Source organism: Vulpes vulpes, chromosome 1 (genome assembly GCF_048418805.1).
Source record: "Vulpes vulpes isolate BD-2025 chromosome 1, VulVul3, whole genome shotgun sequence".
Classification (NCBI taxonomy): domain Eukaryota; kingdom Metazoa; phylum Chordata; class Mammalia; order Carnivora; family Canidae; genus Vulpes; species Vulpes vulpes.
The window spans coordinates 183,319,448-183,347,120 of record NC_132780.1 but is presented as its reverse complement, the minus strand read 5'-3'; the positions used below and the strand labels follow the sequence as shown (position 1 = coordinate 183,347,120).

At 34.6% G+C, this 27,673-nt stretch overlaps 1 protein-coding gene across 10 annotated transcripts in view; it reads right to left on the bottom strand.

The window, feature by feature from the left end:
* FUT9 (fucosyltransferase 9) overlaps positions 1-27,673 on the bottom strand; it is a 203,790-nt gene that overhangs the window by 86,455 nt on the left and 89,662 nt on the right. For 7 of the 10 annotated variants that reach the window (XM_072737565.1, XM_072737618.1, XM_072737569.1 and 4 more), the window contains exon 2: positions 18,665-18,753. The gene's annotated coding sequence lies outside the window, so the exon portion shown is untranslated. Of the gene's footprint in view, positions 1-17,683; positions 17,767-18,664; positions 18,754-21,119; positions 25,906-27,673 lie in introns of those variants that run through there. The other 3 variants (XM_072737611.1, XM_072737579.1, XM_072737547.1) reach the window with 3 other exon arrangements.

The following is a 27,673-nucleotide window of genomic DNA, read 5'->3' as shown; positions in this document are numbered from 1 at the left end:
TCTGAACCAGAAAAAATAGTATGCTTTTTGCTTATTTGTCTTGCATTTTTAGAATAAGTCTGTAATAGGACTTTGCCCAGGATGATTATTTCACAAAGTTTTTGAGAGAGCTTATAAGAACTGTTACATACTTCTTACATTTTAACACATTCTATTATAGTATCTCAAAACATACTAGCAAGTATTTCCTAATTTCAAAAATGAATGTGTCCAAAGAGAGAGAGAGAGAGAGAGAAAGAGAGAGAATGTGTCTAAATCTCTAGGAGCAGGACTTAACAAAATAAATTTGAGTTAGCAGAAATAGTCAATAAAACATGCCTAATGGAGTACTGACAAGCTTCCAAACTGCCATCTCTCCACCTTACTACCAGTCCAGCAATAGTTTTCAACATTTTTGTGAAGATATTAAAGATATTATCCTATATCTATTTTCTATCATCTAATTCATCTTCCTCTATTATCTGAACCATGTCTGCTATGGAATGCACACCTATACAGGATAACCAGATTGTAACATGCAGCTGAAATTGGAGAAGGTCAGATTCTATTTTAGGCAAAATAACTGACATTTTGCTCATTTTCAGGAGCAGCTTATACATGCTTGTTAGGAAAGAAACAGCAGATCTGTTAAATTCTGGCAAACTTTGTTTTTTACTCAATTTCCCTCAGAGATGTTGAATATTTTTAAAAACGTGTTTAGCAAAGATTTCTTACTGTAAATAAATTATTAGCACTTGTAGGAAGAAAATATAGCAGACAATACAACACACAAAAAACTTTCATATTTGTTCCAACATCAAATGATGCCAATGTATAAGACATCCAGATGACTAATAGACGTGTAAAAGAATGCTCAACATTACTCATCATCAGAGAAATACAAATCAAAACCATGAAGAGATACTACCTCACCCCTGTCAGAATGGTAAAATAACAACAAAAGAAACAACAGGTATTGTCAAGGATGTGGAGAAAAGGGAACTCTCTTACACTGTTGGTGGGAATGCAAATGCATATGAAGTTTCCTTAAAAAGTTAAAAATAGAACTACCCAAGGATCCAGCAATTACATTAGTAAGTATTTACCTAAAGAATACAAAAATACAGATTCGAAGGGATACATGCACCCCAACGTTTACAGCAACATTATCAACAATAGCCAGACCATGGAGAGAGCTTCAATGTCCATTGATTGATGAATGGGTAAAGAAGATGTGGTATGTATACATAATGGAATATTACTCAGCCATAAAAAGAATGAAATCTTGCCTTTTGCAATGACATGGATGGAGTTAGAAAGACAAATACTGGGGATCCCTGGGTGGCTCAGCAGTTTGGCACATGCCTTTGGCCCAGGGCTCGATCCTGGAGACCCGGGATTGAATCCCACGTCAGGCTCCCGGTGCATGGAGCCTGCTTCTCCCTCTGCCTGTGTCTCTGCCTCTCTCTCTCTCTGTGTGTGACTATCATAAATAAATTTATAAAAAAAAGGAAAGACAAATACTATGTATGATTTCACTTATATGTAGAATAAGAAAGAAAACAGATGAACATATAGGAAGGGGGGAAGAGAGAGAGGAAAATAAACCATAAGAGACTTCTTAATGATAAAGAACAAACTGAGGATTAATGGAGGGAAGTGGGTGGGCAGATGGGATAGGTGGGTTAAGGGTATTAAGAAGGGCATTCTTTGGGATCCCTGGGTGGCGCAGCGGTTTGGCGCCTGCCTTTGGCCCAGGGTGCGATCCTGGAGACCCGGGATCGAATCCCACATCGGGCTCCCGGTGCATGGAGCCTGCCTCTCCCTCTGCCTATGTCTCTGCCTCTCTCTCTCTCTCTGTGACTATCATAAATAAATAAAAATTAAAAAAAAAAAAAGAAGGGCATTCTTTGTGTGTGTGATGAGCACTGAATGTTGTATGTAAGTGATGAATCTCTAAATTCTACTCCAGAAAACAATATTGCACCGTATGTTAACTAAATAAAATTTAAATAAAATTTAAATAATGATGCAAATGTTAGTGGAAAAACATACCATGGGCAATTGGGAAATTTTGTAGAGTCAGGAGGGAAATACAATTAATGGACAAATGGCATCATTTGCTTCTGCTCCATTTCATGTTGGGACTTAGGCAAATCTCTAACCTCTTTGAAGCTCTATTCAAATGAGAAATAGAGACTATATTACCATCTTCATAGGACTGCGAGGATAGTCAAAAATAATTCTTGTAATTTACTTACATGTTTTAGGCAATTAGTAAGTTTTAGATCACTTCCTTTCCCCTGATTCTTCTTCATATATTAGATAAATCATAAATCCTTTGATTGTTTGGAACAGGTGAGAAACCTCCCATGTAATAGGGTGGAGGAGAAAGATGACTTCTTTTGGTTTTTGTAATATCTGAAACCAGAATGGGAATTCTGAATAAGAAACCTTGAAACCTTTCTGAAAAAGAAATCTCCATCTTGATTTCTTTTGGGGATTTGTCAGAGTGGCTCTCAGAGGAATCAGGGAATGAATGTGTGCAAGCTGGGATTCTCTGACCACCGTCTAAGTTTCTAAACAAGCACATTATTCCTCTGAAGGTGGAGAAGTAGTAGAATGAGAAATAATCTGTCTTGATAGAGCTTTCTCCTCTGGGAATTTGGAGCAAATGCCTGATTCCTCCTTTCAGTTAAAGAATTATGATTAAGCTTAACAATGATCTAAAACAAAGGTGTGTGTGTGTGCGCGCGTGCGTGTGCATGCATTGGGGAGAGTATAACATCCTCACACATGTAGCCTGCACAACTTTACTGGTTACTACTAGCAGCACTTAAAATGTAGATATGGCAAAGAAGGAAAGAAAAAAGATACTGAAATGAGGAAAATCAAGCCAACCTTCCAAGTGTTGTTTGTACAATGCTGGGTAGCTGAATACTTGGAAATATTCAAGATATGCTCTATTTTTGTTTTGTATTTGTTTTCACTTTTCTTCAGACAGGTGGTTGGTATGTAATTGGAGCAATATAAAATTTAAGTTAGAAAAGAGCAAAGTATAGCAGTCTGTAGTGACATTTTAGAATAAAAGAGAAAGTGGGAATTCATGGAAGAAAAAAATAACAGTAGCAGCTCATATTTATTAAGGTCTCCATGTAATCTAGGTACTGAGCCTTGCACTGACATGCATCATCACATTATCTCATGTGATCCTCAAATCACATGATGAAGTTGGTGCTATCATTGACTCAAATTTATAAGCACAAATAATCACTATGCTATATCAATACCCTGAAAAGAGTCAGAAAAAAAGGTTAAATTTGGAAGAACTTCGAAAATAGTGCAGAAATGGCTGTAGAATAGCAGGCAACAAGGTTACATTGTCACAAGGAGAAAAAAGATAAAGTTCCAAGAATTTCCTCTGACTACAGAAGAGACAGTTTTAGAATGGGTCAGAAGGATAATGAACAACTGTTCTATCTTTACACTAAGTATGAAGACATGTATATGTATAGTTCAGTTAAAATTGTGTAGAAGAAAAAATACTTTAGTGCATTACCCTTAAGGGAAAAAAAAGAATTATTTCTGAACCCTTGGAGAAGGAATATGTAAAGCCAGGTTGGATATTAATAATTACAACAAGTGAAGAGTCTGAAAGTTTCACTCAGGCTCATTCATTGAAGGGAATCTACAGCATTTCTTTAATGCCCAAGAACTAGGGAATCTCCATTTCTTCCTTTTTGAGAGGTATTTTCACAAAAGAAGAGGTCTATTAAGTTTTTCAAGATACCTATGAAGACTCAGAAATTGTGTTACTGAGCCATTGGAGGATGATAGGGTGGTGTATGCCACACATTTCTACTGAGACATTTGTATCCACACCAGGTGCTATTTTCCTTCTATCTTATTTAATACCAGTGCTGAAACTACATGGATACCAATTAAGTCTTTTGTAATGTTTTATAAGATTACTCAACAAGAATTTCACTTCCAGCAGAGAAAATCAGATTTTAATTTTTTTCACTTTTTGTCAAATACAAAAATTATTTTTCAAATACGAGGGTCAGAAATTGGCCTCCCAACAAACATGCTGACTGAGATTCACACTACCTTTCCCACCCTGCAGTGTGGTGTTATTGAGGAGGTCCTCATTTTTTTCCAAATGATTCTAATTTACCAAAAATACTTGATTCTAGGCAAAAGTAGATTCTACCAGTATGATGAAAAAATACATAATGAAGGCTTCATTATGGAAAAAAAGAGAAATATTTAGAAATATCAACTTTTGAGAACACTATTATTAATGAACTGATAATTTACCAATAAATTTTCTCTGAAAACATTTTACTATGTAGTATCTATATTTGCCTGACTCATAAAAAGTATACAAGTATTATAATAATATATTCTTTATTATTAAAATGTAAACAATTCAGGAATATATAAAGTAAACAGTAATACCCAATCTAATATTTCCAATCTTTCAACCCTCTTTCCTCTTCCAGATATAACCACTTTTGTTTCAGCTTGGCATATATCATTCTAGAATTTTTTCATTAACTTTATATATATATTTGTATGTATCCAGATATATTTGTACATTCATAGCATATATAATTTCTTTTTAGGTAATTGGGGTCATTATACTTATTTTTTTCTAAGACTTGCTTTTTATAGTGAGTGGTTTTGATACTCTATTCTGTTTTTCCATATTTATTAAATTATTTTCAATGGTTGCTTAGTATTGATTGGTAAGCATATACTGTTATATATTTTAGTCTTCTTCTATTGATTGACAGTTGATATATGAACCATATAAAATTATATCAATGAGAAAATATCCCATAAAAGCCCATTGCATTCTCTTGCTTATTATTAAGTAAAGGTTGGGCTTCACTTCCTTTATTTGTGGAGAGTATTCATTTCTTCTTTTATGAAATGACTACTCATACTTGACTTGCCCTATTTTATTGTATTCTTCTTGTAATTTAATCAAAATTGATTAATTTTAAGTACTTTTTACATTTTACAAAATTAGATCTTTGTCTAATATGACTTTGGCAAATAATATCTCCCAATTTTTTTTAAAAAGATTTTATTTATTTATTCATGAGAGACACACACAGAGAGAGGCAGAGACACCGGCAGAGGGAGAAGCAGGCTCCATGCAGGGAGCCCGACGTGGGACTCGATCCCGGGTCTCCAGGATCACGCCCTGGGCCGAAGGTGGTGCTAAACTGCTGAGCCACCAGGGCTGTCCTATCTCCCAATTTTTAAGTTAAAAAACCATTTATTTTGTTTATAGTGTCTATTGTTGTTACTATTGTTGTCTATTGTAGTTGAGCCTATTACTTATTAAATCTATTGATGTTAAATTTGTCTTAAGAAGTCTTTTAGAGGAACACCTGGGTGGCTCAGTGGTTGAGCATCTGCTTTCAGCTCAGGGTGTGACCCCAGGGTCCTAGGATGGAGTTCCACATCGGGCTTCCTGCAGGGAGCCTGCTTCTTCCTCTGCCTATGTCACTGTCTCTCTCTCTGTGTGTCTCTCATGAATAAATAAAATCTTTTTTTTTTTTAAGAAGCCTTTTACAATTACTTAAAGAAAAACTAGTTTCTAACAAGAGAAATTATCTCTCAGGCTAAATAATAATCTGAAACTATTTATAACAATAGATTTTTTAAGAATTATTATTTAGGTTAATAAGCATTGACCCTTGGATCTAAATTCTCTGTTCAATTATTTAATATTATTACAGACAATTGTTCATTTCTGTTTTAATCATCATTTTATACTTCTCATTCATGCCTGGCCATGTTCCAACAAGAAAGTTAAAGAATGCAAAGATGGCATTGCCTCGTTCTCCATGGAATTCATTTAGATCAAATAAATATGTTTATAATAGCAAATAACATAAATTTAAGTGCAGATTGGAATTAGGAATGTATGTATATAGTGACTACACTCAATCTCCTAGTTGGAAACAGAGGCAAGAGAACCCCGCTTTGAAATGCCCCCTGAAGGAAGGGAGAAGAAATGTGTGGGAAATATCAGAAAGGGAGAACATAAAGACTCCTAACTCTGGGAAATGAACTAGGGGTGGTGGAAGGGGAGGAGGGTGGGGGGTGGGGGTGAATGGGTGATGGGCACTGAGGGGGGCACTTGACAGGATGAGCACTGGGTGTTATTCTGTATGTTGGTAAATTGGAAACCAATAAAAAATAAATTTATAAAAAAAATGAAATGCCCCCTGAAGCCTAACTCCTTGCATATAATTGATAATTTTTTTTTTAATTTTTATTTATTTATGATAGTCACAGAGAGAGAGAGAGAGAGGCAGAGACATAGGCAGAGGGAGAAGCAGGCTCCATGCACCGGGAGCCTGACGTGGGATTCAATCCCGGGTCTCCAGGATCGCGCCCTGGGCCAAAGGCAAGCGCCAAACCACTGCGCCACCCAGGGATCCCAATTGATAATTTTCTATATGTCCTAAATTTATAGAATAGCACAGAGTGGTATACATATACGTACTTTTTGATTATTTGAGTGAGCACTTTCAAAGGCTCAGAATTTTAGGGAAGCAAATAATAATGTTCAGAAGTTGCAGAAGAGTTTTTATCTGCACATGGAGGAGAGACATGAAAGATAGGCTTAAGTACTGTTGGGGGTAGAAGGGGACTGTCTACCCTGACAACAGCATGGAGTAGGTGGGAAAATGAGCTCAGGTCAGCTTTTGCCCTGAAAAGCTTACATAGATTCCAGAGAGAAGCACCACCTATGTATGTCTCTTCCTTCCTTCCTCCCTTCCTTCCTTCCTTCCTTCCTTTTTTCCTTCCTTCCTTCCTTCCTTCCTTCCTTCCTTCCTTCCTTCCTTCCTTCCTTCCTTCCTTCTCTCCCTCCCTCTTGTCCTTCCTCCTTCCCTTTCTTTCCTTTTTGAAATCCTTTATATCACTTTGTACAGAATGCATTCTTGTACAGAATGCAGCAGTGAGATTACAAAAAGAATCATGAATTAATGGTATAAAAACAAAACAGCTAGAACCTCAAGTAGAATCTAACTCCAAAATGCCTTTAGAAGAATTAACAGGAGCCTTTAAAAGGGCCTGGGTAGCAACGGGACACAATTCAAGTAATGGCCAAGGGATATTTTAGTGAAAGGACACTGATGCAACTGTGACCCTTTACATTTACACAGAGCTCTGAGGATAGGGGTGAATATTCAGAGAACCTCAATTCCAGCTCTGCTCCCTTCTAAATATGTATCTTTGGCCCAGTGACTTCACCTTTCTGAACTGCAGTTCCCTCATATAAATATCAGAAAAAATATTCAGTCTCTGGTAGGTGATTGAAGTCACATACGTTAAATGCCAACACAATATCTCATGTTGCCAAACTAAAAAATGCTAACAGTTATTGTTATTATAATACTTATAAGTACTTTTGTAAGTCATTATCACTGTTCAATTTGTCATCCTTAACATGAAGTTAAGATAGAGAAAGAATTATTACTATTCCTAAATGAGTAAAATTAGATAAATTGCCTAATATCCCTACAGACAAAATCACTGGGCTTTTGACATTGGGTCTCCTGGGTCTTTTGGTTACACAGTTCTGAGAAAAAGTCAATGCATTAAATGATGAGAAAGAAACATAAATAAAAAGATACATTATTTATGTATTCCTTTTGGGTAGCGACAGTGTGCTAAGTGCTTCTATACATAATTTTATCATCATAACCATCCTGGGTACTGGAATTCACATTTTATAGATAAAGACACGTAGAACTTAATTACTCATAAGGTCATAGCAGCCAATAAATGGAAGAAATGGGAATTTCTTTTTATTCTGTCTTGCCCCAGAATACAAGCTCTTTTTGTGAGGTCAAGCTGGAATGAGTCATCTATTGATGTTGCAGGAATGGGCTGCAGAAGAGTGACAGAATGGAAGATATAGGCATCATCTGCAATGAGTTACTCTGCCCTAACCTACTAAGATGCTTCCCAAAAGAGAGAGAGAGAGAGAGAGAGAGAGAGAGAGAGAGAGGAAGAGAGAGAATATAATAGATCTTAGACCTTTTGGGGGAAGGTTGGCCCAAAAAAGAGAGGGGGAGATTTAGTTTTGCATGACAGAACAGAAAGGGTAGAAGTAGAAACAAGAGAGGCCAATATTTCAGAGTCTGAATGTCATTAAAAAAAGAAGAAGTGTTCACAATTGTTAACAGTGAAGGAGAAGGAAATTTAGGAGGATGAGGGTCAAAATAGGATTTTGGAACTGGCAGGAACAACCCTCTGGGAGGAAATGGCAGCTAGTCTACAATGAAATACCAACAAGTAACACACAGTTTAAAAGGGAAGGAGAAAGAAACAATGCAAAAACAAAACAAAACAAAACAAAAACAAAGATCAGATACTCTAGGTAAGTATAAAATTAGAGAAAAGTAGTTCTGTGATCTAAAAAGTTTAATAAAAGTTGACAATTATAATCCCACTAAAATGTAAAATTTTATGATTTTTTTAATGTGAAATAGGACATTTTCATCGAGAACTTTATTAACTTACAGAACTTCCGAGTTTCACTTGTCTGTTCAATGGGTATACTAACTTTCCACATTTATTTCACTGTGTGATACTGATATAGTACTTGTCAATCAGAAGACTGCATTAAGAGCAAACTTCTAGTTATTTTCTAGTCTTCCTTACTGAGAGCACTTCTTGGCATCCTTCATCATTTTCCCCAAGAATTTTTTTTTCTCATATGGTTGTTTCAAATATAGCACTCCTCAAAAATGGCTGATTTTCTGCAGCTGTGGTAGCAAGTAACTATCAGGACTCGTTTTAAGCCTGCTTACTCAGTTATTGACAGTTCTAAAAATCATCTGAACTGATTTTACACAAATTTGATCAATTAATGGCAATGCACTTCAGTAAACATGCATTGGCAAATCAACTAATTAGTAATAATCCTAAATTTTAAAAGTCAGTTGATCAGAAAAAGACTCACTTTGAACATGCTTATGAAAGTCAGCTAATGAATGATATTCTTACCTAGGTAAAAAACCATGTTCCTACAACATCAATACATTAAATACTCTGGAAATCTGTCAATCACTGAATTTCACTTTAAACCCAAACCGTGTATAATATTAGCAGCCTTCTCTACTCTGAAAGCCTCTACCTGACTGGTGTAGTTCTCCTTTCCTTAAGTTAGCAATAAATTCAGCAGTATGATTTTTTTGTTTAAAATATTAAGGGTTGGTTTTTATCCTTTTGGCAGCTAAATACTCTGGAAATTAAAAATCTGTGCAACAATTTTGGGAAGAATATAGGTAATCATTTTCTCAGCCTTCATCGTTTAATTTCTAGAAATTTGCTCAGACACTGCATTATCTTTGTTATGCATTTTTGCATGTAATGCTTTGAACAATCCTATAATGTGAGTCTTTTTATTTCCACTTTACATTTAATGAAAACAAGGCTTATAAAGTTTAAAACCTTTTCTGCAGCCACATACCTAGTTATACTCTGAATATCTAGAGACTGAGTCTTAAGTCAGAATCTACTTGCTCTACAAGAGAAAATGATCCAAAATAAGGACAAAAATATTTGTTAAAAATCTATACTAAACCATTGTTTGTATATATTAAAACCCATGAACATTCAAATATCAAAGATAAGAAAAGAGATAAGTAAATAGTCATTATAAGGATTATAAGGATAAAATAATGACTATGTATGTTAAAGTGCTTAGGATTTGGGATTGAGCCCAAAATCAAAACACAAAATTATAATTATACCATGTAAAATTATGTGTATATATGAATTGAGAATAAAAGGAAATGTGGACAAATATCTATGGGTGGTTGGACTCTGGGTGAAATACATTTTATTGAGTTTTTAAAATATTGTTTTGGGATCCCTGGGTGGCGCAGCGGTTTGGCGCCTGCCTTTGGCCCAGGGCACGATCCTGGAGACCCGGGATCGAATCCCACGTCAGGCTCCCGGTGCATGGAGCCTGCTTCTCCCTCTGCCTCTCTCTCTCTCTCTCTCTCTGTGTGTGTGACTATCATAAATAAATAAAATTAAAAAAAAATAAATAAAATATTGTTTTAATATTTATGTAATCTAGGTTACTTTTGTATATTGTTTTAATATTTATGTAATTACAAAAGTAAACTAGATATAAATTGTAATCTCTATAATTGAAGTTCTCCATATTTTATGGGAATTCCAATGTCCCAAAAGATTCTTGAGAATTCCAAGGTTCTTATCAACTCCTGATTATTTAGTGCTCTCAATTCCTACCCTGGAAATTTAAAAATTCTACTCATGTCTTATTTACCATAAATGTTTCCTTCCCTCTACTTTGACCTGGATGTGGAACTCAGTCTCTTAATTTGCTCCTGACACTTCGTGGAGACATAGTTAGCAGGTGTTTCTGAAGTTTTAGATGGAGAAGTGTTCTACCATAGCAGAGTATGCAAGTTAATATTGAGCACAGATCATCACTCTCCTAAAACTCTTTGAGTCACCTAACACATCACTCATCCGCTCCTCCCTGAAGATTTACTGATAAATTCCCCTCACTTTGTCATGGAAGACAGCTCTCCATCATCAACTTCTGCTTTGAACATAATGAAGATTTGATATTGTGCATTCATAAAACCAAGGGAGCATATGCCTTTAGCAGCACAGAAATTTATTTTGAGATATATTATTATATTCCAACATAGGAGTGGAGAATCATTATATTCATTTTTGAGGGTGTAAGTGACATCAATTTAAAGACACAAATTTTAAATTAACATCCTACTGTGTTTCAAGTCAAAAATTATATGAATTTAAAAGAAATGATGAGACATTAAAAAAAGGAAGGGAAAGATTAATTTTATGATAAGAAGATACACTTAAAAAGGAAGAAAAACCAAAATAGAAATAGTTGAAAACAATTAAAATTAGACTTAAATACTATAGAATGGTCACATTTATTTTATAAGACTAGCTAGAAATCTCACAGGGCTAATATGCATGATTTTAAATAAAAGTTTAGGGTATGTTTATCTCTTTCTACTTATTCTAAGTACCTACTAACATAAATATTCACACCACAGTATTTTTTCCTAGAGGGGATGGTTCACTGTGAAGTGTTTTCTGTTTATAGTGTAGCTACAGGGAAATCATAGTCACTAAAAATAAAAATTTAAGGCCAATTTGACAATAATAAATTCAGACTTTCCAGACATCTTTGTCTACTAATTCTTTCCCCAGAGCATATAATTTGAAGTATAGTCTTAGAGCTGCTTATATCTGCATATTCAAAATAAAGATGTATCATTAAAGGGATGAGAAAAGAATATAAAGTAGCAGTTATTAAAGGTACAGTCTTCCATTGGCATTGACTTGACTATGCTACCAAAGTAAAGGTAAATGGACTTTTTTGGGGCAACCAAAATAAAGCAGTAAGTTTTCCTGGACACAAAGCATACAAGTATTTTCTCCTCAGTTTTCTCCAAGTTATTATTATTATCCAAGTTCTGTGAAATTCTCTATCATTAGCTGTTTTCTAATTCCTTTAAACATATTTTCTACTTCTGGATAAAATATTATCCCTGGTATGGGAGATATCAGGGAGGCATAACAGAACACTTTGTCTGTCTTTCCATCTATCCATCCATTCATCCATGAATTCATCTATCTATACTCTACCTACATCTGCTATAATCATATAGGTGTCTGCAAAAGTAATAGTCAATACCAACACCAGGATTCTGGAGCCAATCACACTTATGGTTCCATTTATGCTACCCCAATTACTCCTGAAATTACCTGACATCTTAAGCCTAGTTTCCTTAATTGAAAAATGTGCTCAATGGTATTTTGTTTAGAAATTCAATAGAAATTCAATTGCAAATACTTTTGAGCACCCATTATTCACCAAGCAGTACAATAAGAAGGCTTCATACAAAGAGAGTGGTCTTACAAGAATAACTTTTATGAGTAACGTCTTGAACAACAACAAAAACAAAAAACAATAGGCTTTTACTATGGTAGAAGGGGTTTAGATTAGAAGAAAGAAAATAGTGAGAGCTCTAAGCATTCAGATATGGTAGAGGTAGATTTGGAATTTTCTTTTCAATGTATATTTATGTATTGTAACAGATGTCAAATGAAATTTACACATAAGATGGATCAGTTTGATTTTGCATATGTCTTCTCTACCTACTATACTATTATTTGAAAGTATAGGAATTTTTTTCTATCAATGTATCTTCTTTTACTGTTTGTCATCCTCTTATCCAAGAGCTTTTCAAATAGCCTAATAAAGTATTTTCAAATTACCTAATAAAATAAGTTCCCTAAGAAGTTGGCATTGTGATTGGAAAGCAATAGAGAGAAAGCTTGATTTATTGATAATTGAGAGTATGCTATAAATTTATTCCATATTAAAACTGCCTATGGATTATCAGATCACTCTTAGAGAAACTGCAGCATATAGTCATAGTGATGCAAATGCTAAAGGCAAGGATCACAATGTCCAAGGCTAGGTCTGCTTTGTTTTATAAAATTTATTTCTTCTGAAATACTATGTATAAACCTAATAACATTATACCAAGGAAGACTGTTATGTAAGAAAAGACATGATAAATTCTTTTGTGAGAGAAAGGATCATTTTATAATAAAAAAATAACTTCTCAGTTTATGTATTTTGTGACTTTTTTGGGTTCTCATTCATTAGATTTCCTTAAAGTGAAAGTATACTTATGTGTAATATAAATAAATCAGCAATAGTGATTTCCAACCTAGTAATCTCAATTGGATTTTGAAGTTCAGCAGAAAATAGATATTTCAGGTGAAATTTTTGCTTTAAATATGAATAATACTTTTTCTTTTAGTAGTGTACAATTTGTTAATTTTTTTTTAAATGAAGGGAAAGAGCTTGGTTATGTCTGAAAGTTAAGGAAAACAAGAATATACGCTAACAAATTAGAGTATTTCCATGTAGTGTGGACTTCATTATGTGGCACAAAGGTCAAGGATTAAGAGTTAAGCAAGGTGTGTTCTACAGAGATGCTCAACCCTTTACAAGCTGCTTGCCTCTAGGCAAGTCACTTAACCTAGCAGAAACTTCTTCTTCTTCTTCTTCTTCTTCTTCTTCTTCTTCTTTTTTTTTGTTTACAGCTAAAGAATCTTATTTGAATTTCCTACTTTGCATGCTCACTATAAGGCTGAAATGTCATATGTGTACAAGAAACCTTTGCACTCCTAAAAAAAGAACAAAGGGATTTTGGCCTTGTAATGCAATATTATTGTGTTAGATAAGGTACACAAGCCCTTAAGTATCCCAATCTAAAAAGACATTACAGTTATTTTGGCCATTTATTGATTTTTTAAATATCAGAATGTATATCCATTTATGTAATAAAAACTACAGCCAGTCATAATGATTGTCAAGTTGCTGTGCCTGTGAGACCAACAAAGCTGTACTGCCAAATAATATGGAACCAAATGGCAAAATGTAATTTTAATTAAATTTAGTTAGAGCATTACAAATTAAAAAAAAAACATAATTTTGGATGGTTTAAGTAATATGAATTGTTAAAGATGCAAATCTATGTGAAGAGCTCTTATAATTTTCAATTTTTTAGTAATAAAAGAATGTTTTTATGGCAAATAAAGAGCATAGGTTCTTAACAGCTTAGAGTAGATAGATAAAAATGGCAAAATGTGTTTATCACTGGGGTAGAAAGGATTAGATTACATATGAGAGGAATCTTTCGACAAGTAGATTTATCACTGACCAAGTATTAAAAACTTAGAATTCATTTTTAAAGATATTAATAATATATCTATAAGTAAAATAAGTATAAATAATATATAAATATATCTATAATATAAAAAATATATAAATATAAATATTCTTATCTATATCTAAAAATAATATAACAATTTATAGAAAAGTTGCCAAGAGATACAGAGAACTCCCTTTACCAGCTTGTTCCACTATCAAAATAATCATGGTACATTTGTCAAAGCTAAGAACATTGGCAAAATAATATTAATTCGGCTGCAGATTTTATTCAGATTTCACCAGTTTTCCCACAAATGCCTCTTTTCTGTTTCAATATCAAATCCGGGGTACCACATTGCATTAAGTCATAATGTCTCTCTTGCCCCTTTAGCTGTGTTTCTCAGTCTTTCATAATCTTGAAACTTTCGAAGAATACTGGTATTTTGTAGTACATCAATTTGACTTTGTCTCATTTTTTTTCAAGATTACAATGGAGCTCTGGGTTTGTGGAAAGAATATAACAGAAATGAAATATACTCATCACATCACACCAGAGTACATGGGGGTCAACAAAACCTATTTTGGAGATGTTAAGCATGATCATTCAATGAATGATATCTGCCACATTCTCCATGGAAAAATTACTTTTCCCTACATATCTATACTCTCTCAGGCAGGAAGTCTAGCTCACACTCAGAAGAAGAGGCATTAAGCTTCATTTCTTTGGATGTGATGAAGTATCTCCATATATTATTTGGAATTTTTCCATAATGAAGATTTTTTTCCCTCCTTTGTCATTTATCTTTCTAGTCAATCATTTATTTGTACCAATGTGAATTCATCAGTATTTATTTTATTCATTAGGTTATAGCCTAATACAATCAATATTTTATTTTACAAAGTGTTTTAGTTTTTGTTACTGGGAACTGTTTCTCGTTAGCTCCTGTATCCTTTTGACATGCCCTAATCACTTTTTTTTGCCACTTTTTCACTTTCTAGTACTAGAAGATAGTTGAGTCTTAGCTACATTTTTCCTTCTGTATCTCCCAAATCAGCCATTTTTCCTGATGGCCTGGGCTTCTTTCTTATTTTTTAAAAAGATCTTATTTGTTTGAGAGAGAGAGCAAGAGAGCATGTACAGGGGAAGGGATAGAGGGAGAGGGACAAGCAGACTCCCTGCTGAGCCACTGGAGGGCCCCTGAGTTCTTTTCTTAAATTGGAGAATGGTATTTAGTAACTAAAATCTGGACTTGAGGTGTGCTCACTGCTACTGTGGTGTTACTACTTCTGGGACCTTTCCGTAGGTAGAGATGATAAATAGTATGTATGTATACACATGTATACACACATATACATACTTATTTTTTTAACTGTTTGTAGGTATGCTAAAATAAAAATGAGTTCATATTGATATCTCTGCCTAGCATGATCAGGTTAATTTTAGCTATTTCCCTTTGATTATTTATAACCTCTTTCACTGACAATGAAGAACCTAGCTTTCATTATCAGCAATTCATTTATTTTCTCCACCCTAATATAAATACAAAGTAGTTACATAGTTACTCACCTGTACTCGAGGGGGAGAATTATCAAAGGGTGTACAATGTTTATGTACAATTATTTTCCCTTTAGCATTATTCATTTTAGTTTGTGCCTCTAGGAAGACTGCTTCCCAAAGTTACTTAGGCTAGACCCCTTTTTTCCCCATGGAGAAAGAGGTTATGTCTTACATTTGTAGTTTGGTTATATTGATTTGTCACAGTCTTTATTCCATCTTGGTATTTCAATATCCAATTGTTTTCTTATTTTTAATTTGCATACTATATAGCTCACTTTGTGTTATATAGTTCTATAGGTCTTAATGAATACATAGTCATCTATCCAGAATTGCAGTACCATGTAGAACAGTTCTATCATCCCTGAAACTTCCTCACACTATCACTTTATAGTCAACTCTCTTATATCTCCCAATATCTCTCCACTGATTTGTTTGTAGTTTCTTTATTTTGCTTTTTCTAGCATTTAAAATATATGGAATCATAGAATATTCAGTCATTTGGGTCTTTCATGTTTCACTTAGCAAGATACATTTAATCTTCATCCATGATGTTGCATAAATTGACAATTCTTGGGACACCTGGGTGGCTCAGTGGTTGAGCGTCTGCCTTTGGCCCAGGGCGTGATCCTGAGTCATGGGATCAAGTCCCACATCAGGTTCCCTGCATGGAACCTGCTTCTCCCTCTGCCTCTGTCTCTGCCTCTCTCTGTGTGTGTGTGTGTGTGTCTCTCACTAATAAATAAATAAAATCTTTAAAAAAAATTGACAATTCTTTTTTATAGTTCAGTAATATTTCATTGTATAGTTATTACTATAGTTTCCTCGTTCATTCACCAACTGAATAACATTTAGGTTATTTTGATGTCTTAGCAATTACAGATAAAATTGCTATAAATACTCACATATAGAATTCTGTGTAAAAATAAATTTTAAATTCACTTGGGTAATATAGGAATAGGATTGCTGGATCATATCGTTAAGTGTTTTTAATTTAAGAAAAAAAATGGAACACAATTTTCCAAAATGTTAGTACCATTTTGAATTCCTATCAGCAATGAATAAAAATCCCTATGGTTCTGCATGCTCACCAGCATTTAGTATTGTCAGATTTTTAAAAATTTTTATCAATTTTAATATGTGTCTAGAGGTATCTAATTGTGATTTCAATTTGCATCTCTCTAATAACTAATAATGTTGAACATCTTCCCATATACTTATTGCCATCAATACATCTTCTTACTGAAATTAAGATCTTTTATCCATTTTTAATTTTTTTTAAGTCTTAAGACTTCTTTATAATTTCTGAATACAAAGCCTTTATCAGATATGTGATTTATAAGTCTGAAGCTTATATTTTCATTTTGAAATGAAATATATTTTAATGAATATATTTGACAGAGACATTCTTAAAATTTTTATTTTACTTTTTGCTTCTGAATCACTCATTGTAATTAGAAGGACTGTGATCAGCTAATTCCTTTAGTTACAATAGAGTGTTTACACTGAAGCCGATTTAAAACAAATTCAAATGTACATTATAGCCTTAAGGTGTAGATCTTGTATATTTTCTTATATATAACTTCTCCTGGATAAGATGAGAGTGGTTAAAATTTCATTTTTAAGTCAGAAGTGTAGAATTTGACATTTTTTTCTTATTAATATTTTAAAGTTACAGGCTCAATTGATGTGTTCTAAGATCACCTATAAAATTCGTTAGGCAGAACTATGGCTTTATGTTAACATATCTCTGGAAAAGAGTTGTTCAATGTGGTAGGTATTAGCCATATGGAACTGTTGAGTACTTGAAATGTGGTGAGTGTGACTTAATCACTTTTAATTTTGGTTAATTTAAATTTAAAAACTGATACTCAATTTAGTTACTGGAATCCTTAAGTATATGTGGGACAACTTGGCTTTGTGAATCTACTTTTTTTCAACTGTAAATTTTATGAGACCTAAATACAGATCAAGAATATCCAATAAAAATGTGGTATCCTAATTGATATGTGCTATAAGTACACAAAGGATTTCAAAGACTGAGTATGAAAAAATAGGACATAAAAGGTGTCTATTTTTTATATCAATCACATGTTAATGACTGTATTTTGAGTACATAGGGTTAATAGAATATGTTATTAAACACCATTTTACCTGCTTCTTTCTGCTTTTAAAAAAAATGTGGCCACAAGAAAAATTTAAATTGCATATTTGGCTCATATTATATTTTTTTAGATGGCACTACTTTAGAACCATATATTGTGCATTAAGTTATATATTGTGTCAAAAAGCATTCAGTGTTCTGAAATGGCATGCTAAAAACCTACCCACCATCACTCCAGCTTCCATAGTATAACCAGTCATACCTCATTCCCCTTCCTTTGTAGAGAAAGATCAAGGCTCACTAAGCTCCAAATTACTGGTGGTAAATGTTAGATACTCAGGGCCCCTGTAAGGAAAGGGACAGAAGAATGGCGTGCAAGGTTTGGGGTGAGTATTGCAGATCTGGCCTTATCAAGTATTGTTAAGGAACAGCATCTTCTGATGGCCTAACCATGTCATAAATTTGGGGGACATTTCTTATTACTGAAGGGCTCTAGCTCATGCCTTATTTTCCTGAAGAAAAGGTGTTGGGCTACCTCCTTTCCTTCTCACTGCTGTGAGGTAGTACTTTCAGCTTAGTACTTAACAACATAGTATACCAGCCTTTCATTCCCTTCCTTGCTTTCTGGCAATGTGAAATTAATAGTAAGAGTTTCACTTACCAAGCAAAGACTAGCTTTCTTCTTCTTTTTATGTAACTTATTAAAGAAACTAGACACACACACACACACACACACACACACACACACGCATACACACACAGATGATTTAATGGTGTAGGTATTATCTTGCCAAGACTAAAATAATTTTTGAAAACATAACTAACATAGAAATAAATTGTCCAGACCTTGAAATTATATATTATATTTTTAAAAAGATAATTTCAAGATTCTAATATTTTAGCATAAAATTTTGCAGGTCCAATATATTTTTAAAAATTACATAAAACTAAAGAATAGTATAGAAATATTAAGGATATTAGATAAAAGACTTATTAAAAATATAACTAACCCTCAAAGCATATTATTCTATTACAACAGACAATTATATTAAGTTTTAACATTGATACATTAAATCTAAATTTACAGAATATCTCTTCCTAGAAGATAAACTTCTACAACTTTTCTATACTTTGGATGAATTTCAGCTTACAATAATTCTAAAACAATCTAGGTTACCTATAAGTTCTAATTGAACACATTTCTCTCACACTCAAGCCAGCATTGAAGTAAATATATACTTACAATATAGAGAACATATCATGGGAAGCACATAAGCAGTTGTTAAGCTATTCCACTGTATTATAAAATTCTTGAATTATCGCATTCTAAGCCTGTTGGGAAAAAAAGAAAGAAAAAGTATGTTAGTTAAATGTACTGGTTATACTACATATGCAGCTAAATAACCAAAAGAAAACTAAAAATCATATATCTCTCAAACATAGACTCTTCTCTATATATTATTGTATCCTTTGTATAAATATATTATTTCATTTAAGTTTTAGAAAAATGCTAATGAGTTATTAAGTTATTTGAATATATACAGGAAATATTATTTTAAAAATATTTCATTATTTTATTATTTATTTAATATTTATTTTAGAGAGATAGTGTGTTGAGTGTGAGTGTTGGGGAGGGTGGTTGCAGGGAAGGGACGGAGGAGGAGGGAGAGGGATGAGCAGACTCCCTGCAGAATGAGCCCGACTGGGGGATCTATCTCTCAATCCTGAGATCATGACCTGAACTGAAATCAAGAGTTAGATGCTTAACAGACTGAGCTACCAGGTGCCCCATAAAAGAAATATTATTAGAAAGAATTAATGCTCTAGTTGAAACTCTAAGGAAATAACATATATTATTAACCAAGTATACTTTACGGTATCTATTTTTTTTCCACCTACAGAATAAATTTTACATGTAGACAAAACCAAAACCAAAATGCAAAACAAGAGGTTAACTGAATTATCTGGATGCTTAACAAACTAAAGACCAAATAATTAGATGATTTGTCCAAATACCTTTAATTTTCATGTTGTTGTATGCCAGCTGCTATGGTCTGAATTTTTTTTATCCTCCCCAAATTCATATGTTGAAATCTTTTTTTTTTTTTTAATTTTAGGTAGGCTTCACGCCCAACGTGGGACTCAAACTCACAACCCTGAAATCAAGAGTCACATGCTCTACTAATTGAGCCAGCCAGGCATCCCCAAATGTTGAAATCCTAGTGCCCAAGATTGGGAGATAAATAGCATCAGTGCCTTTATGAAGAGGATCCAGATAGTGTCCTTACCCTCTTCACCATGTGAAGACACAGTGAAAAGATAAACGTCTATGAATCAGGAAGCCCACTCCAAACGCCCAAGCCACCAGGACCACAGTTCTGGACTTCCCTGCCTCTAGAATTGTGGAAAAGAAATTTCTGTTGTTTATCAGCTACCTAAACTGTGACACCTTGTTACAGCAGCTCAAGTGGACTAAGATGCTTGCCCAAAAACATGAGTGACTATAAAATGCAGGTGAGTGCTTTCAAGTCTTACTGAATTATTTATTCTATAATAAATGAAGACTCCATTGAATACAAAGTGGGAAGCTGACCCACTGACATTATCCTAACTGAGAACAAATATAGTGGAACTATGGAATAATTTACTCAAAGTAAATTAAAGAACAGATTTAGTTTTCTCTTTAAGATAATGCCTTCACAAGCTATGTAACAGGAATGTATTCCTTGTCAAAAACATCTTTTTTACTGTAGAACACAAGCCTCTTAAACTTAGAGGTTTCTAAGTGGAGGTTAGGAATTCCGCACTCAGTACACGTAAACACACATCCACACATGCACACACACGTGTGCATGCATGGACTGGGGGGCACATGCACATACACACACAAGCCTATCACATTCCCCTCTAATGTTCCCCAAACTCCTAACCCATTTCTTCTTCCTGAAATAAGTGGATTTTAAAGCAAAATTCAGTCAGATTTCTTTCTGGATATATATATATATATATACACGCACACACACACATATATCTTTGGCTTATGTTTAATAAAAAAATAATTCCCCCCCAATGTGGTATTACTCTCTCCCTATTTACACTTTAATATTGGATTCAAATACATTAAAAATAATCAAAATATGGAGTACAGATCTGGCATTTCTGTCTTGTCTTTAAATCTTTTCTCTTTCAAAGACATAAAATGCAGATGAATAGATTGCCTATATTTTGTAATAGCTGTTGAAGGTTTTTAGGTGTTTTCTATTGACATTTAACCAATATTTTAAAGTGGGTTTTATTATCCTCATTTTATGGGGTTTCGATAGTTCAAACAAATCATTCATATAAGAAGCTGGAAGGTATAGCTGGAGTCAAATCCAGCCCTAATTTAAAAGTGTGTACTCGAAAAAGTCTTCACTTGCACATGGTTTTCCTGGACACTGTTTAAAAGATAATTCTGCCTAGACATCTACTTTAAATACTATTTGATATCAATTTGAAAAATATTAATGAAATGCTTTGTAGGGTGGATCAAGTTTCTGTGTTGAAATCGTATATATCTTATACTTAAAATTGTTAAATGAGCAAAACCACAAACACAATTATTGCATGTAACATATGTAATGTGTTATTTATGAATCTTGACATAAAAGATCAACATATTTAATAAATTAAGAAAACTAGAGAAAGGGCATTTATACCTATCTCAACTGGTTCCAGTCTTATGATACTATGATGATTTTCTGCCTCAGCATCAAATGCCATTCTTGCTTTGTTTTTACCAACCAAATCTTATTTGATGCTTTCAAAATGATCCTTGCTGGAAAATCAGAAAAAAAAAATTAAAATCCTACCTAGAATGAGAGCAATAACGAGAGCCAATAAGTAGCCTGAGTTCTCTTATCTAATTGGCAACTCAGATTTGTGTATGCATGTGTGTATTTCCCAAATTATGGCTATGATTTAATGTGCTGAATAAAGTTGTGGAGTTATTATTTTTGTTGATAAAATTTTATCTAAATAAAATTATCTTTATCTTTTTTATGTATTACATGTAGGGAAATAATTATTCTTTTCCATTCTCTACATTTCTGTCTAAACCAGTCACATTGATATGCATTTCTCTTTCTTGCTTTCCTATATACCTGTCTTTCCTTCTAGGGCAGTCAAAGCATCTGCCTGATGTAGGGTGAAGGTGGGACAAGATCCTCAGTTTTTGTCATTTAAAGGATTATTTTGACATATGGATGAAGTCAGGCAATTTGAGAAAGAAAGAATTTCTATTTTTTTTCTTAGATTTTATTTAAAGAGACAGAGAGAACAGAGGGAAGAGCAGAGAGGGAAGGTAGAGATGGGGGAAAGAATCTCTAGCAGACTCTATGCTGAGCGCAAAGCCCTTAGACAGGGCTCCATCCCACAACCTGGAGGTCATGACCCGAGTCAAAACCAAGACTTGGGCACTTTACTGACTGAACCACCCAAACGTCCAAACAAAGGGAGTATTTCTAAATTCCTCTAGTTCCCTTTTATATATATATATAAGACTAAACTTCGTGGATTAGTCTATTATGTGAGCTCATGCCCAGATCCAGAGGTTCTATAACTTAAGGATGAAACATGAAAATGATTCATTTATTTTTTGCTTTTTTTTACTTTTCATCTTGATGTTTGTCAGTAAGCATAAATGACTACGTTTGCATATAATTTTATATAAAGGAGTTGGAAATCATGTAGAAATGGCAATGGGAAGAAGCCTGATTTGTCTATTCCTGTGACAGTGGCCCAAGAGGTGGACAGAAAGGAGAGCTCCCTGGGAGGGGAAAGTGGGTTTTCTCCCCCCAGCTTCTTGAGGCCAAACCTTTAGGGGGGACAATTTTCAGAACTCCTACTTGAGGGAAGGCTCAGGGTTTCTGCTTTTGCTTTTGGGAAGAGATTACTGTGCTGAGTAATCCCATGCTAACATGTGGTAAACCAGTAGTGTCACGAGGGTCTCACACCCGGAACAGGTCCAGCTTATGAACCCAACTCTCCCTAGGTTATCTGCGACATGGATGATGAGTGGAGAGAAAAAAAAAATGGGCCTATGGGGAGCAAAATGACTCAGATATAGGGGTTTGTGAGGCTTTCTGCTTTAACCAGGTGTCGGAAGAGGGAAACAGCAATGACTGGAACAGCAGAGACTGATGGACTTGGTCGCCAAGATCCAGGGTGGATTGAATTCACAGAGCCGTTCAGCACACAAAGCTAGAAGCTGAGGGATGTCAGCTGCGGAGTGGCTCACAGCAATGGGACCAAGTTGTCATCCTGAGCAGAGGCGGTCAGGGAGGGTAAGCCTCATGAAGGAGGTCACATCTGAGGGATGGAAAGGTCTCAGCCTCACCTTCAGGACTGAGCAATACGAGAAGGGACACTAGCTACAAAGGGTCAGGCAAAGAATAAGCACAACATATTCAAGGAGGAAAAGAAAAAAATCCCAGTGTGCCCGTGGTATAGTAATCCAGGGCACAGTAGTGTCAAATTGGGGGTTGGTCAGGGGGTTAGGATTGATAGACAGGTAGATGAGGTTGGGCCTCAAAGGCTATTGTAAGGAGTCCAGACTTTATTCATGGTACAGGGGAGACAGGAAAGTTCATCTGACCAGTGGACTAGTATGATCTGATTAAAATTTTAAAACTCATTTCAGATGTTCTGTAAAACATTTAGTAGAGAGGCAAGCCCAGAAGCAGTAGCCAATCTAAAGGTGAGAGAAACGTTTGGATTTGGAGTGTATCTGAATAAAGTATAAAATCCTACTCATTTATTTTACCATTTCACCAACACAAGTGCATTTTTGAGTCATTATTATAGGGTAGGCTATATTTTTTTTTCTTTAGCAAAGGGTTAATTTGAAAAATAAAAATTATATAGATATTTATGTAAGATAAATGTCAATTTGGGTTAAATTTACCAAAAGGTGAAAATATGGAGACGTTTGTTTTATATAATGAAAAAGATATGCTGAACCAATTGATTCAAGACAGTATAAATGACTAAGAAAAGCACTATATTGTTCTTATAAATGAAATAATAGGGAAATAGACAAATGGAACATTACTTGTCTTAGAAAGAAGAAAAACTCTCGGGGACTCTGAATGATGTTGTTCGAAACATTGCAGATATATCCAAAATTGAATTTCATTAATAAGAGTAAGTTCCTTAATTCAATTCACCAAATGTGGTGAAAGGACATTGAATTTTGAACAAATAAAGACAATCCCTTCATGCAGTTTATAGTAATAAGTGAGATTTGCTGCCAGAGGAGGTCACTGAGCCAATTCCTGTGACTATACTTTAAACAGAATTTTATGACTTCAGAATTACTAGACTAGGTCCTTAAGCCTTCTTTAATGCAACATACATTTTAAAAAATGTGTTCTATATAGCAGCTGCCAGGTGCTATGGCTAAAAGGGTGGCCGGAATACTATCCTGTCCTTGACGAGTTCATAGTCAAGAGGAGGAAGGGAAGAAAGAGAAATGAAGAAATCTGTACTAAATGTCTGGCTAGGGGCACAAATGTAACAGTATTCAATTTTACTTGGCTGAAGCTTGATAGTGTAAAGTGAATGTTGAATGGTGATGGGGCTGTGCAGTATGAACACAGATAAGGAATACAGAGATAATATAATTTGGGATAAAAAGTAGTGTGGCTTCCCCGGAGCAGAGAGATAGGCAGTGTGATGAAGCATAGGTAGGAGGCAGGAGAAGGGAACAAGAACCAGCCATTGGAGGGTCTCAGGCTAAAACCTTGAATCTCATTAACACTAGTAATAATACCACCTCATAATAAAAGAGTGCTCACTATATACCAAGCACAATTTCCAGAGTTTCATACACATAATTATATTTTACACATAATTGCCTTGTATCAACAAGCCTATAAGATATTATTCCAGCTTTAGAGAAGAGGAACATGAAGCACAGAGAGGTTAAACAACTTGTTCAAGGTTGCCCAGTGTGGAAATGATGCAGCTGGACTGCAACAGAAGCAGACAGATTCTAGAGCCCTGTTCTGTCTCGTGAGATCAACATTGGATAGTTTAGCCACAAAGGATTTTTTTTTTGCATATTTGACATGGAAAGGGGGTCCTTTTCCAACCATAGAAAATGTTGGTTTGCTCTTTTTATTAGCAAAATAAATGGGAATAAGAATCCTGAAATTAAAAGCACAAAGCAAAATGCTCCACATCACTTGCCATCAAGGAAATACAAATCAAAATGACCATAAAGCACCATTTTACTCCAGTAAGAATGGCTAAAATTAACAAGACAAGAAACAACAAATGTTGGTGAGGATGTGGAGAAAGGGGAGCCCTCTGGCACTGTTGGGAATGCAAGCTGGTGCGGCCAAAGTGTGGAGGTTCCTCAAAAACTTAAAAACAGGGCTACTATACAACCCAGTAATTGCACTACTGGGTATTCACCCCAAAGATACAGATGTAGTGAAACAATGGGACATCTGCACCCCAGTGTTCATAGCAGCAATGTCCACAATAGCCTAACTGTGGAAGGAGCCATGATGTCGTTCAACAGATAAATGGATAAAGAAGTGGTATATATGTACAATGGAATATTACTCAGCCATCAGGAAGGATGAATACCCACCATTTACATTGATGTGGATAGAACTGGAAGATATTATGTTGAGTGAAAAAAGTCAGTCGGAGAAAGACAACTATCATATGACTTCACTCATATGTGGAATATAAGAAATAGTGAAAGGGATTATAAGAGAAAGGAGGGAAACTGAATGGGGAAAAATGAAGAGAGGAAGACAAACCATGAGAGACTCCTAATTTTGGGAAACAAGGGGTTGTGGAAGGGGAGGTGGATGGGGGGATGGAGTAACTGGGTGACCTCCCTTAAAGAGGGCATTTGATGGGATGAGCACTGGGTGTCATATTTTGTGTTGGGAAATTGAATTTAAATAAAATTTTAAAAAATAAAAGAAAATTTAAAAAGCACAAAGCAAATGAAGAAAAGGAAGAGAAAGGGAAATTATGTTTCTTGAGCGTTTTGCTGTGGGGCAGATTTACTGTGTGGCTAGATGGTGAATGGTCACCTTCCTTGGTCTGTATCTGCACAGAAGCTGGAAAAAAAGTGATTATGGGAGAAGTATATGATGTGTGCTTGCTTCTTAACTCCTTGATTATTTTCATGGTCTGAATTTTTTCTCAGGTTAGGCTTTCCTCTTATTCCCTTCTCTTTTATGTAGCTAGCTTGGATGATCTGTCCTGACCCTTATTCCTTAGGGGAATATGATACAGATCTGTATGAACTGCACAAAACAGGATTGGTGTTGTGGAAGAGAGCTAGCTCTGAGTATTGCAAATTCTTCCACTTGCTGAGCTGCTTGCTGTAGGAGACATGGACGATTCATAAACATCAATGTGTTGAGGATTTAAAATATGCTTGGATACAGGTTAGTAAATGCTATTATTATAGATGTTTGAAATTCTTTCAGAGTATATATATATATATATATATATATATAATCTGTAGAACATTTTTAACACACACTTTTTGAGGGAGGGTGAGCAGGGTGCTTTGTTCTCTTAAAACCTGTAGAACCCTGTAGGGCAAACTAATGAGCTTCTCTCATCTGGGGCTTTGAAACAGTACTATAAATCTCATTGTGCATTCTCCCCGGAACATTTGTTTTACCCAAAGATTTAGGAAAAAGGAATTTATTCTAAAATAAATAAAGGTCATAAATACAGTGTAGAATGTACATATATTTTTAAAGATTTATTTCTTTAACCAAGCATTTATTGAATCTCCACTATGATAGATGCTGTTCTGGTTATTGGGATTAAAGCAGTTATTCCCACATATTTATCTTATGCTGCTTTGGGAGAAAACAATATAGTATGTTTTAACATGTGTATGGGAAATCTTTTTTTCACAGTTTTATTGAGAAATAATTAACAGATTTCACTGTATAAAGCTTAAGATGTACATCACTAAGATTTCATTTACATATGTTGTGAAATGACTCCCACAATAGGTTCAGCTATCATATCATATAGATACAATTAAAAAAAGAAAGAAGAAAAACAAATTCCTTGTGATGTGATCTCTTAGGATTTATATATTTTTTTAAAGATTTTATTTATTTATTCATGAGAGACACAGAAAGAGAGAGGCAGAGACATAGGTAGAGGAAGAAGCAGGCTCCCTGCAGGGAGCCTGATGTGGGTCTTGATCCCAGGACCCCGGGATCACACTCTGAGCTAAAGGCAGACACTCAACCACTGAGCCACCCATGTGCTCCTTACGATTTACTTTCTTAACCACTTTCCTACACATCATAGAGCAGTGTTAGCTATAGTCATCACATAGTACGGTACATCCTGTTACTGATTTATCTTTCCTTTTTTTAACTGAAGCATAGTTGACATGAAATATTATATTAGTTTCAAGTATATAACAGAGTGATTTGACATTCATATACATTACAAAATGATCACCCCAAAAGGTGTAGTTGCCATCTGTCACCTTACAAATTTATTACAATATTATTGACTGCATTCCTATGCTGTACTTTACAGCCCCATACTTACTTATCTTATAACTGGAAGTTTGTAGCTTTTGACCACTTTTCTCCTATTCCTCCTACCCCCACTCTCCACCTCTGGTAACCATAAGTCTGATCTCCTTTTCTGAGTTTGCTTTTTGTTTTATTTTGTTTATATTTCACAAGCAAGATATTCATATCATATTTGTCTTTCTCTGTCTGACTTATTTCACTTAGTATAAAGCCTTCAAGATTTATTTGTGTTGTTGCAAACAGGTAGGATTTCTTTATTTTTTATGGCTGAATAATATTAATGGCTCACAACTTCATTAGCCATTCATCCATTCATGGACACTTAGATTGTTTTCATGTCTTGGCTATTGTAAATAATGCTCCTGAGACCACGAAGATGCAGATATGTTTTTGCTTCCTTAGGATATATTCCCAAAGTGGAATTCTTAAGTCATATGATAGTTTCATTTTTAATATCTTGAAGTTCCTCCATACTGATTTTCATAGTGGATGTACCAATTTACAATCCCAACAGCAGTGAGCAGGGGTCCCTTTGCTCCACATCCACGCCAGCACTTACCTATTGTCTTTTTGATGATGTCCCTTCTAATAGGTGTGCGGTGATACCTTATTGTGGTTTTAATTTGCATTTCCCTAATAATTAGTTATGTTGAGCATCTTTTCATGTA